Genomic DNA, 14,985 nt, shown 5'->3' with positions numbered 1-14,985 from the left:
CAGGCCGGGGGCTCAGGACCCCCGTTGCCCCATCTCCACTTCCAAAGAAAACCTCTCTGCCAAGAGCGAGGGGCAGGATTTTCGGCTTTGACCTCGGAGGTGTACGAGTGCGGGCAAGAACAAAACACGACGATAGGCGCGAACCGCTCCGGCCCGAACCGCTCCGGCCCTCCTCGTCTCGGTGTAACGACTGCGGGGCTTATAAAAGAGCATGTGTCCTCGCAACGCCGCCTGGCAAGGCTTTTCAAATATTTACCAAATGTATTTGGTATCCTCTGCTAATAATAGCCCGATAGGTCCCCAGACAGAGGGCGAGAGACTGAGGCACTCTTGTTCTGGCTGCTATTTTGCAGCCTTGCTTCACAATGCTGAAAAGGCTCCTCAGTTCTTGTAAAAGGGTAAGAGACAGGGAAACAGATTGCAGAGGTTCCCGAGGCTGTTATTTTAGGAAACACTGCCTCAGTGGCGGAATTGCATGCTTTCTCCGGCCAGAGTTGTGTGAGGTCCCTGGTCCTTACTCACTTTTGTTCAACTCACCGAAACTGAGAATGAAAACCTGCAGAAGCAAACAAGCCTGCTGGAAAACTCTCTTGGACTTGCCCCTCTGCAGAGAAAATTGCTAGCTGTGACCACACCACCTTTCTGATACCAGATCCCAAACTGAAAAAAACCTCCTTTCGAAACAACCTGTCCTTGGAGATGACCTGTATCACTAAAGCTCACCAATACAGTGGGCAAAGCCAGCACTTCACCCCTGCCATAGGGTAAACCCTAAACCACCTGGAGCTACTCAAGCTGGAGGAAAGCAAAGCCACATTTATTTCTTATGCTGTGGGCTGACAAGGGTGCCAAGCAGACCTTGCTGGGACTGCTTCCCAGGAGGGACCTGCAGGAGAGACCAGATTTCCCACACCATTCCTTTGGTCCCTGTCTCACAGACACAGTCCCCAGGGGCCTGAAGCCCCCACTGCAGCAGGAAAGGAAATCAACAGCATAAGCCTTTTATGAAATCACTGCGGGACAGGGACTCAAAAAGGGGTTACTTTGTCTTGCCCCTTTCCACAACAGCCCAAACTCAGTCCCCTCTGCAGGGCTCCCATCTCATTCTGCATCCAGCCCTACAAAGGTCACAGATCTGGCCCCTCTCTGGGGACCACCCAGCATCCTCTCTGGGGTTCCAAAGCAAGCACCTCAGTTCAGATGAGGTCCAGAGACAGACCTGTGCAGCTGGATGGAGATGGTCACTCCTGCCTGCACCACACTGATGCCCTTAGGCTATAGGACACAGAATTGACCAGACCTCCTGCCCTGACAGGGGCAGTCAGCCCCATTTTCGCTCCTTGTATCCATGCACTAATGCTGGAAAGGGATCAGGCCTGTCTCAGCAGTGGGTGTTCCTGGGTGCAATAGAGCAGTCACAGCCTGCAAACGAGACCTAGGTCTCAGCTGTATATTCCCTCTCTTTAAGCATCACTCAAGTCCCACTCAATCTCAGTTTGACTCCAACATGCAATTAAACACCATCCTAAGTGGAAACACTCCTCTGAACTGGGCTCAGAAACACTGTTTTCCCAGGGTACCTTTGCTGTCAGGCACAGCAGCAAAGGCACCACCACCAAAACCAACGCCTCTGAGGCAGCGAGTGGTGAGCAGGTTGGTCCCACCTTGAGCTGGCACGAGAAAGCTTCTCCTCCCATGCACGCGGTGGAGATTTTTTCCTTCTTCCTCCCCTTCCATGGAAGAGGGTAAAAGAAGAGGCATGAGTCAACAGCTGTATTTTGGTGCCAGAAACTTTAACAGCAGTGCTCAGCAGTAGTGAGGGTGCTCTGTGGGGCACATCTGGGCCTCCAGGAAATCTGGAGTGTGGCCAGCTCTAAAGGAGTCACGTCTCTCCTGTTTCCAAGAGCACCACAGTAGGCACACCAAGGACACAAACATACTTTGCATGACCGTCTTGCATAGGGTGGTGATGCAGCCCAAGCAAGAAGATTTGATGCATGTGGAGACACACATGTTCCTTTCTTTCATGGCTTTGTGCACAGCTTTCATACTAAGCTGGAACCGGTATCCCGAAAACAAACGATGCCTAAAAACTCCCCTTAACAGCCAAAAGACGCGCTAACATTGGCACCAAAAAGAAGCAAGGATGAGTTCACCAGTTAAGGGAGAAGATATGTGACTGCAGTGGGATTTCTAGGAATAGCTTCATTTCTTGTCTCCCTCAAGAATTCATGTGAAGAGCTGGAAATATGGAGCATGAAATTGGCCACATGCAGTTACCCCAAGGATGCACTAAGGGACACAGCCAGGCAGCTTCTCCAGGCACAGTTCACTGCAGATGGGTGTGGATTCTGTCCACACTAGACCAAGGATGTAACAGCACACCACCCAAATTCAAGGGGATGAAGCAGGCTTGCATGAGCAGAGGCTGTACAAGGAGCCCCCAAGGCTCATCCCATCCCCAGTCCCCCCCCATCCTTCTCACTCAGGCCCACACTGGCAGCTTCTCACGCAGTACATAGGGTCAGCTCTGACCATCAGCACTCATACTGACTGAGCTGGACTTTGCTGGATTTGATTCACAAGCACTGTTCCACCACATCCTACAGTGACAGCTACTTACTTTGGGCTGATGACCATCAGCATGATGGGCTTGTCTTTTTGTTTATTCCTTTTCATCCAGATGGTCACCGTCAGCCTCATTCTAGATCTTGGATTCCCAAAACCTTCTGCTGGTAGCCCCCACCAGCTGAGGGCATTCAACCACTGGTATCCCAAAGGACCCCCAAGACCTATGGTATTAGCAGGAACAAAACATGCATCCAATCTGCAAAACACACTGATCCAAACTGCAACCACCTCTAAACTAGCCAAACTGAGCCTCCAAGGGCATCACCACAAAGCAAACCTGCCTGTGGCATCACACACAAGCTGGAAGCCCTCCAGGCCATAGCTATTTAGGTGATGGACCCGCTACCCTTTGGTCCCTCTCATCCGAGCTGCTGGTAGCCTGTAGCAGTGTAAGGTCACATGCTTTTGGATGACTCAACCATCTCCACTCCCAAATCTAAGTGGAATAACATCAAAAGAGTCTTGGAACAGCCTCATGCTCCATTTCAGTTCAGCTCTTCTGCAGGCAGCAAGCGTACACCCGAGCATGAAAGTGAATGCGCGGGGAAGACAGGAACCGCAGAGCGTACATGAATGCACGTGTGGTTTTTACATCCCTACTTCACCACAGTTAAAGTATCACCCAACGGCATTATCACAGCAGAGCCTGGGAAACAAAGAGCCGCTCCTAGTTACTAGATACAGTAATTTTCTACACGGATACTGCGATTTGTCCTTCAGAAAACTTCACAGCCTTGTCATGAATCTCTATGATTTACAGTACCTGCTGCTAGCTGGAGCTCACAGATGGAGCGCCAGTACTCCAGACTGACAATACGCAGCCAGTAACGCTGAGTGGGGATGTGTCACCTCTATAAAGGTTGAAAATAGGACAAAAATATCAGAGAACAGAATAAACTTCTGGGAGAGGTTATTTTAGTCTTCTAATCTGAATATTCAGGCTTAATTTGATATTTTACACCGGGCCAATTAGACACCCACAAAATGACACAAGACTGGTTTGCCACTTATGATGTTCTGGGTTTGTAATTCTTCTGTCAGTACACTTAGTCATTTGCTATTTTGTGGTCAGCTTAAGGGTGTCTTTCCAGGGAGGTAGCAAGGGAGGGAGCACAGTATCTTAAAGAGATATCAGTATCAAGAGACCATCCTGCCCCACTGACGTACCCACATTGGCTTATCTAGGTTGTTTGCCATTTTCAGACACCAGAATTGCAGGTTATCTACCAACATTAAGCAGTTGCCTTTGTACTCTAAGGAAATGGGGGGCTGGTGAAGAAGCAGAGGAGGAAAAAAAATGTGCATACACTTTCCTGGCTTTTAAAACTCAGATTTTTTTTAATTGTTTGGTTTTAGTTTGTTCTATCAACACCAGATTACATTTTAAAAATAAATTTTAAAAGCTAATTGTGGGATTAACCAGCTATATTTAGCTGTACAGCAAGGGTGTAGGGTGCTCAGAAAGGAACAGGCAACGGGGTATCAGTGGAAGTCCCTGCCACGGCAGTACTGTGAGCCAATGCTTCTCTGCTTGTGGCACAGTCTGGAAGGGACTGCCTTCCTGTCTGTCATGAGTACATCACTTAAAAAGTGATAAGAAACATTTCTAAAGGAATGATGAAAAGCGTCAAAACATTTTAAGCGTTAAAAGCAACAAAAGATTTGATTCTCAGTTTTCCTCCTCTGCCCAGCCAGAACTATTCTCATCAAGAATGCCAGAATCTTCTTAGAAGACTTTTTTTGGTATCTTCCCTCTCCCCCCACCCACCCCCTCCCCGCCCCAGTAAATTTTAAATAATCCTGCAAATTTTAAAAATAATCCTATAAATTGTAGACCTATTACATGTTTAAACAAGGAAAATGAGCCCTCCTAGCAACCAAAGCAACTTCTAGAAGACTTGCTGACACCCATCTGGAGAGACAGAGACTGTGGACATTAAGAAGTGATGGTGAGCTGTCAGTAGCCTCTCACAGGTGCTACAGACTGAGGAGAAGAACGCACAAGATGATCCGTGCGCACCACACACACGCCTGCTTTACTCACTGCAAACTACAGAAGAGTTCAGAACAAGGACCAGTCCCACCTCATCGGTGTGGCCCCAGACACAGGTTGGTTTCAGCATTATGAATCTGAACTCTGGAAAGGATGTCCTCACCCAAGGTGGTTTGGGCCATACAGGAAAGCCCACGCCTGCTCAGCTCAGCTCTAAGCCTGACGGGCAGCGCTGTGCAGGAGGGGGAACCATGGAGCTCGGTCTCTCTGACAGCGCGCCCGTGAGTGCACTCTGACACAGACATGGCATCTCTTCAGAAATTCTAGGTTCAGAGAGATAACTTAAAAGCCTAACGAATGGTCAGGACAGATGCCAGCTTCCCAAAGGTCAAGGCTCTTCTCAGTTGAGAGCGTCAACAAGCCAAGTTTGCCCTGTGACAAAACCGGTGCTGACTCAGAAGCACATTGCCAAGCTCTGGCTGAGGGGGCAAGTGGTGCTCATGCAGATTTGGCTCCTGGGACACTCTGGTCCCACAGGAGTTTGGAGAGGCAGCAAACATTAGTCACCTTCAGGAGGAGAAAGTTCAGGGTATAGAAGGGGCCTCAGCTAGAGAGGGGTCTTGGAAGGGCTCCACATCCTAGGAGCATGATTTTCCTAGGAAGGAGGCAGCAGGAGAACTAAACCCAACTACCACCTCCCCCCCCCCCCCCCCCCCCCCCCCCCCCTCCAAAAATACAATAAAGGGCAGCCTTGGAGCTAGTATCACATGCTTCTTAGACAGGAAGAAGCTTTTTTTCAGGAGACCAACAGATCAGTCAAGCACAGGAACAGTCGTTTTGTGACTCCCATCAGGAGCCTTCTTGCCTTGAAAAGCCTTCATTGTGCTCTCTGCAGGCAGCAGCTGATGCAGACCTCTAGCATCTGATGAACCCAAAAGGATCACTGGCTGGAGGGGAAAGGGGACAAGAAGGGTGACCCTCCTAAATAACTTTCACAAAGTGACTCATCCTTTCACTGACAGCATTAACATCCTTGCTCCTGCCAGCTGCTCTGGCCCTCTGAGCAGTGAGGGAATGTTTTGTTCCAGAGATGGGGAGAGGGGGGTGCGGGGTGGGGAAACAACCCTTCTGCGTGCATGTGAGTGTGCATGTGTAACTGCCGTATGATTTCAGCTATTTTGACCTAATAAGAGTTGCTGCATTAGTCACCAGCCTTGGTACAAACAGATGGATCTGCAAGAATTTAAAACAGAAGGGGAAGGGAAGAAGAGAGATACCACAGACCCAAGGGCAAAAGGGCACCCTGGCCACCAGAGGCAAGGAGGTCCCACACAGCATGGTCCCCCTGTGCCCAGCAGACCTGCACCATCCAGGGCTTACTCTGAGCGCTGGCTTTCCACCTCTGTGCACTCCAGTGCTAGGAGACAACCAGACTCAACTGCTCTACTCTCATGCTGAAAAAGTTTCTGGTGCAAAAGGAAAAGCACAGCTGACATTGTATAATGGTGCCTTTAAAAACCTCTGTATTTTTGTCACATTACAGGGTCACAGCTCTTCATAAAGCTACAGTTTAAGTCAGTAAGGCTTGCTTGGGGCACAAACTGCCTACTTTTGCTCAGGGACCTTACTTGGGCCCTAGAAGATCAGAAAAAAACACACCAAGGCATCAAAGCAGTGTTGCTTTCCCACTCTCTGAAGCCTCCAGATTAACCAAACATGAGCCTGACACCCACAGTGTTGAGCCCACCAGCATGAGGAAAGGAGATTCAGTGCACCAGAAGCACCGTTCCCACAGCCAATATTTACTTTTCCAAAGTGGAGCAGGCAGGCTTTGCCATCACGCACGGAAAAATGGGCAGTTCTCTACTAAAAATACTTCTTAGCCTTCCCCTTTTCCTGCTCCCTACAGCAGATCCCGCCTTCCCCTCCAAAAAGCTGCCTTTTTGCAGCATAGGTCTCTGCTGACTCTACTGCCAGCTGGGGCAGGGGGGAATGGACATCTGTACACACCTGGCTCCACCCCAAAAAAAACCTAACTTAAAAATAAAAGGACCTCCATCCAAATCCACAGGAAAACTTCCATTGGCTTCCACTTTGGCATATCAATTCCCACATTCCCAAAGCCACTAACTTTCCCCATATGCTGTCTTTCTGTGTCCATGTTCACCCTTCCCTTCAGCATCTTTCACACAAGCAGTGCAAGCGACGCCACATCCCACATACCTGCACCACTGCCTTTACTGAAGGATAAGTACAGCCCTCCCTGCACAGGGTTGAAGTTAAAGCACATGAGGAGCGAGGGCCACAACATCTTCTGTTTGTGGGACATCTCTTCCCAAAACCATGGGATCTGGGGAGGCTGCCATCAACACTGAACATCGATCATGAACCCCAGAGCACAAGGAAAAAAGGGAGGGAGAAGCTTCTTGCACTGAATCACAGGTCTGAACTTCAGTGGCAGCATCCACGTTCAGCGAAAACCCGTAAGGACCTGCCCAAGCACGTACATTTTCATTTTGAAATAAAAAGAACAAATTTGGGAACATAAAGGTTTTAAATTGTTGATTGGAAGATTTGCATGTAGACAGAGTATTGTTTTCTTCTCCTGGCTCCCTGGGTAGCAAAACAGAAAAATTATGTGCAATTAAAATGGAAACAGTATCAATTAGCTGTGATTCTCTGAGCTGTGGAAAGAGTAAACCAATGAGGGAAGACTGTTCTTGTCCTCTGGCAGCCTCTTCAAATCAAGATTATTCTGAAGATATCTTAAATCCACTTAAGCATAAACTATGCAAACAAAATTTAAAAGAAATTGGTGCAGGTGGAGGGTTATTTACTAGCCAGTGTATTACTTGATCAAACATATCCTGAGGAATTAACTTGATTGCCAGTACTTGAGCACATGTCATTAATTTTACATCCTTGTCCTCCTTGAGTTATGCCCCTGAAGTTGAAAGTCTAATCTACATAGGGCCAGGCTTATATTTTGCCTCTATAGAAAGTGTCCTTTATGTCAACATTTTTAGAAACTCCTAGAAAAAGGACACACACAGAAACAGCAAAAAGTTAACAAATTACTGTAGGCAGTCACATATAACATCAGGAGCTTAAAAACAATGATGCAGACTCCACAGAGTCTTGCCTGTAAGTCCCATTAATCGGGGGGGGAAAATCACAATAATAATAGTAATCACAATTAGGACATAAAGGACTGTTTTATTTCTTCTAGAAAAAAAAAAGAAAAAAACACTTTTGGTTTTGATATAGCAGTATCTCAGAGGAGAAGAGTCACTGAAACAATAAGAAGCAAGCTGTTTTTAAAAAGTAGTATAGCGAGTAGAGAGATCAGCAAGTATTAACATTCCCATTTAATATTAACATTTCATATGAGGACAGGCTTGGACCTGAACTTGATGTAGTCAGGCTCTTCACACAGTTCCCTTTCACACCTATTGCCTGTGAAATAAGGGCAACCTCCTCCTGCCACAGGGACAGGAAGCTTCCATTGTTTGGTCACTTTGTCTTGATGTTAAGACACCTCACTTAAAATCACTTCTTATCAACAAACATACAGCAACCTGTGTCCTCAAAAAACCTCAGGAGTAGTCTACTCTGCCACCCTGGGGATTTTGGCCAGTAACAAGAGCACATCATGGAGCCTTCAGCCTGCACCACGGTTAGCCCAATACCTTGTGTCCTGCCCATCCTCTACTGCAGAGTGACCCTGCTTGCCTTCCTCCAGACAGGGAACATGCCACCTCCATACCACCTGCCAGCACCCTTTCAAACTATTTGTCAAGTGGCTATTTGTGAAGAATTCCTTCAGTGCTGACACTTTTTTTTTTAAGTTGGCTGCAGATAATTAACAAATAGGGAAAAAAAATACAATTGTGTAGTAGAATAATTCATTGCTAATTATTCTCTCAGGCCTAAGCAAGCTGCTGACCTTCTCAATACATTTCTTTTAGTTTAAATGGGTACAAACAGATGCTGACCTTCATCAGAACAGTGCTGATATATTTCCTGAGGAAACACAAATGAGACTGCAAAGACATGACCAAACACATCCATCCAGTCGCACGTTAATCACCAAGAGCATTTCCCAAAATGCTTACTAGTTTCTGATGGTTTGTATTTTGGAGGAAGTGGGGGGTGAGGGGGGGGGGGGGGATAAAGGGCATGTCACACCTATGACAACTCCAGCACAATGGTCTTGGAGATGAGCAACTGAAAAAACCCAAGGACATAAGACAAGTGGGTGTTTCAGATCGCTTCAGCCATTGTTTTGCACATGTTATTTGTCAAGACAGCTTCTGGACCATCGTTACTCATCATTTGCATCAAGTTTTAAACTAGGGACAGCAAGATCTACGGGTTTGAAATGTGACACCACACATCACAATTTAATGAGGCCTCTAGGGCTACGTGCAAGGAAGCCTCATTCCCCCTCCACATGCAAGCACGCTCACACGCTGAATCAGAACCGAGAGCATCTTGCAGAGCACCCCAGGGCTTTATTTAAAGGGAAAAAAACTGTGATTTGTCAAAGACACTGCAGCTCCCTGGAAGGAACGAGAGAGTCTTTCCCGAGTATGCCTGCTTGTGGAGACTTAGAGATCCTTGTCAGGAGTGGAAAATGAAATCATTCTGGGTTTTAATCCTGAGTGGCTAGTCGTTTTAACGGTGAGGTTTCTACAAAATCCTTTTTCTTGACCTGAAAGGGTACATACATACACCCTCTGACAGATGTGAAAAGTAGTTAAGCCAGTATAGATGTTCCATTCAAGGCCCTCCCGAACAGAGATTCCAGTGCTACATAAAGACAGGTATTCATAGCATCCTCTCAGAGAAGTTCCAGCCATCTAACTTGGGCATCATTTACAGAAGCTAAACTTAGAGACCCAAGTTTCCTCTGCAGTCCTTGGAGCGAGGGGACCAACCAAGCGCAGTTCTGATGGCCTCCTCTAGAACAGGCTGAGTGAGCACCAACCACCACCCCCTATCAAGCACATTCTGGGACAAAAGTTAGCGACCTGTGTGACACAGGCCTCATACAAGTAAACCAGTCTGATTGCTTTACTATGGGCTTCATTTCCCAGCCAACAAGGCTATGATCGAGTGCATTAGGTAGCTTTAAAAGCATAATAACATGACCAAAACATCATGTACCCTCTTACCTGGTTGATGAGGTGAAGAAAGAATCAGAATTGCAATGATAAAATTTAGCTTTTAATTTTCAAGGAGGAATCAACCAAAAATTGCTCAGCACAAATCCAGATCTCTGCATTTCCTTCTAAGGCTTATCAAACCTGTATGCACTGCTGCTTTACACCTACTTTGTGACTTTGTTCTAGCATAAAACCATTAATTTCAGAAGAGAACCTAAGCATCATCTTTCCAGTTTCCCAGGCCCATCTCTTCATGGGCTCTTCACATGTGACACGTACATAACCTACAGGACCTATAAGTTTTTCCAAGTATGGGCAAACTACTAGCAGCACTTGCAGCACCTTGTTATAGAACTTAGCACCCAACTCTGCAATTTTACAAAGAATCCAACAGATAGAAATTTAGGGCTTTAACATAGGACTCATATTTCATACGTGACACTGACTTAAGTGCTGATGGGAATAGTGGCCTGCTAGACCACCTTATTATACCTATGCCAAGATGCTGAACATCAGCCATGAAGCGCTGGTTTTGAACTTCTAAAAGGTGGATCTAAGAGCCTGCCCTACTGCTGGTGTATCGCAAACAAAGATTTGGAAGGGCTGGTGGCATTACTAAACCCCACAGCTCTGCAGTAGCTGGAAAAATCGATAGCTGAGACGGAACTGGAGAAGGCAATTCAACAGTTGAATGATTAGAAAAAGCAATTCATGTCCTATACTGCAAAGAAAGGCAGACAAAGCCTGAAGATCTTAACCACTTGACCCCACACATTATTTTGACTCAGTATATGATCAACCTCATCTCCAGGGTACAGATTCCCCACTCAGAGATCTGCCCCTAAGGATGGCTCTGCTGACCAGGACATTTCAGAGGGGGAAAAAAAAAAAATCCCTATCAAAAGAAACCCTTCTTTCCTGAAGATCCACAAAGACAGTGATGAACGAAAGGATCCTTGTATGAAGAAGTTGTGTCCACACACAGCCTTATATTTTATTTTTTTTTAAAAAAGCCACAAGCTTTTTTTTTTTTTTTTTTTTTTTTTTTGTCTTTAAGGCTGCAAGTGAAGCTCTCCTCTGCTGAGTTGCACCTCTGTTTGCACAATTCAAATACCTAGAAAACTGACTCCTATCAAGATTAAGCTCACATAACCAGCAGGGACCTGCCATCAGCTCTTCCGCAGAAAAATTCTTCTGGAAAAGGTGTCTACGTCTTCCAGACATAAGTACTTATACACAGCCATCAAGTTGTCCATCAGTCTGTTCCTGACACACTGAATGCACTGACCTCTTTAGATCTCAACCTCATAAACAGATTTTTTTAGCACCCTCACTATTTTGCCGACCTTCCCCTTGTACTTGATTGCACGCCAGCACTGATTCTATCAATAGGTCAGAGATGGACCACGGTCCTTTCAACATGAGTTTGGCAGCTGTAAGTAGAAGAAAAAAAGGAAAGAAAATGAAAATAAAAGGAATAACAAGAAGCAGCTTATTTCCCCGAGGGCATAACATTTCTATGACTATTCACCATTTCTGACAACAAAGTCCCTCACACGCTGCAGATACAAGGTGTTACCTACTGATCTCAGATTATTATCTGGCATATGTCTGGATTAGGACATCTACCTGGAAGGGGATGCAGAAGGAATTGCAGAGGCAGAGAAGAGGCTAGAAACCTGAGCAGCACCAGTGAGCATAGCATGGCATAGTCTGAATTTCAGCCATTGAGACTATGTTGAGTTGAACCACAGGAGGAGAGGCTTCCTTGAAAGCATTAAAACAAACATCAGCATGATTTGTATCTCAGCAAGTAAAGCACTTAAACACCCAAGTTGAAGATAAAAAGCAAAGACATAGAAAAAACAAAGTTTCTACTGTAAAAACCAGAAATAGTTCTTCAGAAAATTGCTGCTTCCTTTACCCATGACTATTAGCAAAAGCAAGAATAAAGCAGGCACTCTACTACTCCATTCCACAAGCTTAAGAGCAAATCAAAAACTCCTTTTAAAAAAAGCACTTACCTAGGACTTGTCCCAAAACCACTCTGCTTCCCCAACAACGATACAGAAAACTACTCCACTCTACACAGCTAAAAGCAATAAAAAGATCCCCTCACAAATACCTGCCTTGCTCGTTACAGACTTTTGAGATCCTAAAATCAGTAGTTTACAAATGGAAACAGCTGTGGGACAGAGGGAGTGGCAGGACTAGCATTCCTCCACCCTCTTTTCTCTTTCCTTTCATGTTAGCACCCAGAGGTGCAAAAGCTTGCAATGTGCTTCATCCCTTTGAGAACATTCACTTTCCTCTGTTGCCTTTAATGCTCTGTATATTCCATATTTTCTATAGACCCAGCTTAAAAGATAAGGCTAAATTTCACTTTTGCCTTCACATAAACATCATCTATTCTCCCCAGGGAAACCAAATTCAACATTTGCCATAACAGCAGAGAGAACACAGGAGGAAGGAGTTTGGAGGAAACCGGATCTGACCAAAGCTCACTGATGACTGCAGATAAGAAATAATGTCTGTGGTGAGGAGCTGAGAGAATCTGCAGGTTTAAGGGCTGGAAGGAGATCCAGGGGCTACGAGAGTCAGGCTGACCACGGGAGACACAGTTTCTGGAAAAGTCTTTTTTTTCTGCCCCAGAACTTGCTATTTCACCAGCATCTGCAACTACTCTCCTTGCTCCCATCCCTTTTCCTCTTATTCCCCTCCTTGAGAAAAGTCAGGAGAAGCTCAGGGAGATCAGCAGTTGTCCATCTTCTTGCTCTTAAATCCCTCACACAGGCCCTTCTCCTCACAGCAGTGGCTGAAAGCTGGTCAAGTGCAAGGAAGGGATGGGCTTCCCATCAGGGAGGGGCAAGGCAAGCAGGTAGCGCTAGAAGACACTTGTTGTGGACCACAAAGACCACACACGCAGCCTGGGTGCTGTGCATGCGATGGCAACAGCCCTGCTGAGCTGATGGTGAGGAGGATAGATGCAGCTGGGCATGTAAGGACTGCCAGAGAGCAGCCACACCTTGGAGATGCTGGATTCTGCTCTCTATTAATAGGGCAGCAGCTTCCTGCTCCTGCAAGAGTCAGAGATGCTTTGAAGTAAAATCGGCTTTTCCGGAGACCGATCAAAATAGAAATCCAAGCTGCCTAAATCTGCAATGGAAATTTCAATCAACACCAAGGTTTTAAATAAAATTTGGACTCTATTCTGGTTCGAAATGAATTAAAGACATCAGATACACAAATAAAAGTCTTTGGGTCGGCTTTTGCTCTACACAATCTCCCACAAAGCTTACTGCAAAACGAGCATTAACTCTGAGAGTTCCCAAGCCCTCACTCCTGCCGAGGCACTGACAGAGATACCAGGGTATCAAACAGCCCGGAGGAAACAGTCGCTGCAGAATCTGTACAGGTAGAGACCCCGTTCCCCAGCTCCGGCAGCTCCCGGGCGGCAAAACCCAGCCTCCCAAAGAGTTAATGTTCAATGGGCCAATAAAGGGTGATTGATTCATCGATAAGGCGGCTCTGCTGCCTTCGGGAGAGGGAAGGAGCCATCTCGGGAGACAAGCGAGGCGATTGTTTGCTTTCTCTGGAGCTCGCCGCGTGCCCTGCGGTAACCCTCGCGCTCCGCAATCCTCATGTTGGTTATTTCGAAGTTGGGTGCGGAGCTGTGCTTTCCCATGGCTGCCACTAATGACTTGCAGCTGTTGCTAATCTGTGCCTCTGATTTCCTTTGATTACTGTGTGTATTGATGCCTGTGGTAAATAGGCATCTGCCAGGTGCCAGCACAATCAGGGGGGGAAATATAAAAAGTTCCCTGTTTCAAATTCAATGTGACATTGTGCTTGTCGAGAGGCAGCCGTTTAACTATTTAAGGGGAACAGTTTCCTGGGCTCTTTGCTGGCCTCCTGGCTATGGAGGAGATGCTCGTGCGTTTCGGTGACGGCAATCCCCCTCGCTCCCTCTCCCAAGCCCAGCTGTAGGAAATAGCCACGGGGAGAAGTTGTCAGCGACGGGCACCCAGCTGTATAAGAGCCCACATGTGAGTTTGGCTCTGCTATCCCTAAAAGCCAGGGCTCTGACTAAACTCATCCCCCCCCACACTGGGAAGAGTGTCCCAGGGCCACACAGTGACCCCTGCTCCCACGAGAGGACTTGAGCTGGCCCTGTCTCCTCACCACGCTCTGCTCCTGCTGAAAGGCAGCGAAGCATCCCCACTCACAGTCCCAGGGTAAAAAGAGTAGAGCGGTGGCTTCCTGCAGCCCATTAGGGAAAAATATCTGTTTTGCTGGCAGCCAAGGCTCATATTAGATTTTCCAGAAGGAAGCACAAGGGTTTCACAATAAGAAATGTCCCTGGAAGAGTTTCCCCATCAGGCTGCTGTAGCATGACCTGCTACTAGCACTCACGTTTTGCCTCAGCCCCAGAGCCCCTCCGAGCAATTTCTCTGGGCATTTCTCATTCCCCCGCTGTCGCAGCAGCCAGCTGAAGATACCATGCAGCTGCTCCTTACTTCCATCCATCATCCTTCTTCCTGGGAGCAGGTAATTATTTCCAGCTGTTAATTATCAAGACCATCACACCTGACCCATATTGTTTGCCTTTCATTTGCACCTCATGTGCAGAAAATAAATAAATATAGCAAAGCCAGCACTAGAGGAAAGAGTTGCCTACCTGCTGGAAAGCTGTGTTTGTGGTTCATTACCTTGTTGTGTGGGGGTCACTACTCACTTACGTGACTGGTTGCATTTAAGGGGCAGCAACGAGTCAAAGGCACAGCTCTGCTGGAGCACATGTAGGTGTTTATAGCGCTGGCTCATTCCTGTTTCCCTCTCTGCTCAGCTTGCTTCCCTGTGAGCTACCCCAGGCTCAGGAGGGTGGGAAACCCAGGGAACACAGCAAAGCATACAAGCTCCTTCCTCACAACAGTGCTAAAGGAGAGAGTCCCAGATATCCAAATTTGCTGTAAGTTAAGTGGTTTGGCTTATGATTGTCCTACTTCCTATTGAAAAGAAGGGGGCACTTAGCTTAGGAGAGGCCGGTGATGTTGCACCTGAAAGGCCAGAATGTATGTGACTGCAAGAGTTATGTTATCTGGAGCAGAGTCATCGCTGTATGCTGGTATTTCAAACCTCTTTCACAGTGTGAAAAGAAAGCTGAAATTTCAAGTCAAGTATCTAAATATGCAT

This window comes from Gallinula chloropus (genome assembly GCF_964237585.1).
Source record: "Gallinula chloropus genome assembly, chromosome: 2".
NCBI lineage: Eukaryota > Metazoa > Chordata > Aves > Gruiformes > Rallidae > Gallinula > Gallinula chloropus.
The sequence above is the reverse complement of the archived record's forward strand: the minus strand, read 5'-3'. Positions refer to the sequence as shown.